We start from the raw sequence: 4170 nt of genomic DNA, 5'->3' as shown, positions 1-4170 counted from the left end.
GCTTGGGAGGGTGGAGGGACAGCGCAGGAGGGGAAGACCCTCTATGAGATGGATTGATTCGGTGACTGGGGTAATCGGGATGGGTGTGTCGGAGGCGGTGCGGTTGGCGCAGGATAGGGCAGGGTTTAGAGCTGTTGTGCATAGGGTCGCTATGAGTCGGATACGACTCGATGGCACATAACAAGAACAACAACATTCCCCTAGCATCTACAGGTGTATGGATAATTGCAAAATTGTTTCTGACTCGAAGAGCAGGGAGTCACGAGAACTCCCATCTTGTTGACTTGATCTTATGTGGGGACTAAGACTCAGTGAAGAAGCCAGTTTGATTGAAACACGGGAAGAAGGATGGACTTCAGAGTTTGTAGCTCATGCTCATCAGGACCTAGCAACTGATAATTGGAAATTAGTTGACCAGAACCCATGCATAAGAAATTGTTTCATACTGTAAGCTAGTGTTGATTGTTGCAGATGATATGTTTTACTCTGCTTATGGATGCTGATGCTAAATGTTCTAACTGGAACCAAAGATTCTTCAGAGAATGAGACATGCTTCTTTTTTGTTTTGTTTTGTTTTTTTATCAGAATAGTGGTTTGATAAAAATGAGAAAATTAGAAATTGGCTATCTAAAATGGGGGAGATTAAAGCATGAGGTCTGAAATAGCTTGCTTGCACACTTTCATGAATATAGTTCTTATCATGATTGTAAGGAGAAATCTCATTCTTTAAATGTGAATGTGATGGCTAGAAAAGTCAAGTGGTGGTCTCTGTCTGCTTATGGGTTTTATGAAAAATTTCTTTCCTAGAAAAAAAATTTATTATGATTTAACAAAAAGTTTACAGAAAGGGCGGGGTTTTGTTCATTCGTTGTTGCACATTTTTCTCCTTCTCCCTCCCACCTTCCTAGCACCTCTTTTTCTAGATTGTTGTCATCATAAACCTCTTTTAACGAAAGTGAAAGAAAACTTTGTAAAAGTGTTTTAAAACTCTAACGCTGTTGTGTACTGTTGAGTTGAATGGACCCATAGCTGACCCTCTGGTGAGTTTTTAGAGGCAATTAATTACATTGGAGGAGATTGCCTATCCGTCTCCTGTGGAGCAGCTGGTGGATTCGAACCTCATACCTTCGCGATTTTATCACAGTTTCTTATTATTAAACATAATAATCTCAGGGAGCCCTGGTGACCTAGTGGTAAGAAAATACGCTACAATCCAAAAGGCAAGCAGTTCGAATCCACCAGCTATTCTCCAGGAGAAGGATGGGCAATCACCTTCAGTGCAATTTACAGCCTCTGAAAACCTGCCAGAGGGTCAACTACGAGTTGGTTCCCCCTCAATGGTAAGCAACAACAATAATAATCCTATTATTATATATTGTATTATGAATAACATATGTAACAATAATATTTCTCTGATTACAAAAGTAATCAATGATTGATACAGAAAATCTGGAGCTAGTGGAAGTACAAAAGGAAAACAAAAATCCTTTTTATCACCTGTAGGTTATGGCAGTAATTGAGCACATTTTAATTTATTGTTTCTTTTAAATGAGTTGGTTTAGTTAGGGAATTTTGTGCATAACAAAGACAAAAGAGAAGATTCTGATAGGATTCTGGATTTTGTTTACTTTGACTGTACAGCTAAGATCAGAACGGCTGAATGAAAGAACTGAAGAGATGCACTGGTTTCTTTTTCTTGTTCCACAAAAGTTTATTCTTAAATGTACAATAGGCTCCAGGACAAAACTTCATTCTATGTACAGGTAGCAGCAGATATGATAGCGGAGAATCCAGATGTTTGAAACAGGAACGGAAGGTTCATCATAGTTTTGGTCATAAGAAAACAGCTTTTTTTTTTTTGCCAGATTTCTTAAGTCTACCAGTGGCCGGGGAATCTTTGCCTGCAACCTTCACTTTTAGCTGCTTGAATATAGTATGTTCTTTTTTAAAAAAAATTATTAATAACCTTATTTACATTAAAAACAAAACACTTCAAAACAAATGAAAATCATACAGCAGTAAATCTGACACAAAATAGCTACAAGTAGTAATGCCAAGAAGAAAGGCCAATAGCTCCTGTGTCTGTTTTATTCTGTTCTTTTTGTTTCTGCTTAAAAGCCTTATCTTACTCATCCATTTCCTTGGTCTGCTTCTTGGGTGGTTTCTGGAGCTTCTTGTCACCTTTGCAGCCAAACGTGCCACCCAGAGCTGATCATGTATTTTTATGATACTAAGTATGTATGTTACTCATGGTGGACAGTGTTTGGTGGAGCTCCCTGATAAAGACAAGTTTGGAAGCAGGAGTGACATCCACTTCTGAAATAGCTTGAGTCTGGAAACTCTATGAACTTGGAGAAAGGAGGAAAATTATACAAGTCAACTACTCAGGTCTTTCATTTATAGGGTCGCTATGAGTCATCTACGACTCGATGGCACTTAATAACAATAACAACAGTATATATGTAGCAAAACATTTCATCAGTTTTCACATGTACTATTTAATGACAATAATCATATTCCCCAGTTCTGCACCAGTTACCACCACCAGTTTCCAAATTTTTCCACTACTCTTAACAGACATTTGGTGTCCTCTAAGGAAAGGGCCTCTCTTTTTCCTTTCTTTAATTACTGGTAACTTTGATCTCTGCATATTTACCTCTTTTAAATATTTCATGTAAATGGAATCATTCAATATTTGTCATTCTGTGACATGATTATATTTTGATAGGTATTCTTCTAATCTTTTACCTTATGATATTTTGGTGTTTTGTTTTAAAATAGCAGTCTGGAGGTGCATTGCAAAGTGGACTGGGGGAGATAGTAGGGAGGGGAGGGAAGAAAATGTGTAACAATGAATGAATAAAAATTTTTAAGAAAACAACAATAATGGAGAGTAAAGGTTTCATATGAAGAAAAAAATAATACAGGCAAAAAATATTACTGTAATGCATTCACTAATTGTCAAAAAGCTTTTATAGCTCTTTCACAGTTAGTTTATAATTTTAAACTATTTTATCAGCAATTTCCAAACTTTACTATGTACTGGAGTCTGGGAGACTGTTCCATTCTTTTTACAGTTATGAGATTTATTACAGAAGTAACAGGGAGGCTAGGATTTTGAAGCTGTATTTCATATACATTGGGCATATGGCCAAGAGAGACCAGTCTTTGGAGAAGGACATCATGCTCAGAAGGGTGGAAAAACAGTGGAGGAGAAGACCCTGGATGAGATGGATTGACACAGTAACTGGGGTCATGGAAGTAAGTGTCTCAGAGTCAGTGAGACCGGCTCAGGGCAAGCCACGCTTCATAGCTCTTGTATAGAGGGTCCCTATGAAGTTGTAGGCAACTCAATAACATAACAACAGGTTACAATTAAAAATTTGAGATAACTCAATATTTAATATGGAGACAGGACACATCACTGGAGTAGGCCCTTCCCTGTTTTGCAGTGTTTCCTTGTTCTGTTCTGATGATTGCCTCTTGGTCCAAGTATAGGTTTCTCATTAGCACGATCAAGTGTTCTGGGATTCCCATTCTTCTCAGAGTCAGCCGCAGTTTATGATCCACACAGTCAAATGCCTTTGCATAATCAATCAAACACAGATATACATTCTTCTGGTATTCCCTGCTTTCAGCCAAGATACATCTGACATCAGCTACAATGTCCCTAGTACCAGGACCCGTTCTAAGCCCAGCCTGGACTGCTGGCAGTTCTCTGCTGATGTGCTGTTCCAGTTGTTTTTGGATGATCTTCAGTAGAATCTTGCTTGCATGTGAAATCAATTATATTGTTCTGTAGTTTTCATACTCTGTTGGGTCACCCTTCTTGGGGATGGGAACAAATATAGATCTCTTCCAGTCAGTTGGCCAAGTGGTTGTTCTCCAGATTTCTTGGCATAACTTGGTGAGCATGTCCAGGGCAGCATCTGTTAGATGAAATATGTCAATTGGTATACCATCTATTCCTGTGGCCTTATTTTTTGCTATTTCCTTCAAAGCAGCTTGAACTTTTTCCTTCATCACCATAGGCTCTTGCTCAAATGTTATTTCATTAAATTCATCTGTATCTGCCAATTCCTTTCGATACAATGACTCAGTAATTCCATCTTCTTTTAATACTTCTTGGATCATTTAATATTTTGCCTAAAGCATCCTTGATTATAGCAA

The sequence above is a fragment of the Elephantulus edwardii genome, unplaced genomic scaffold (assembly GCF_000299155.1).
Source record: "Elephantulus edwardii isolate Elephantulus edwardi_28Jun2011 unplaced genomic scaffold, EleEdw1.0 scaffold00093, whole genome shotgun sequence".
Lineage (NCBI taxonomy): Eukaryota > Metazoa > Chordata > Mammalia > Macroscelidea > Macroscelididae > Elephantulus > Elephantulus edwardii.
Note: the sequence above shows the minus strand (reverse complement) of the source record.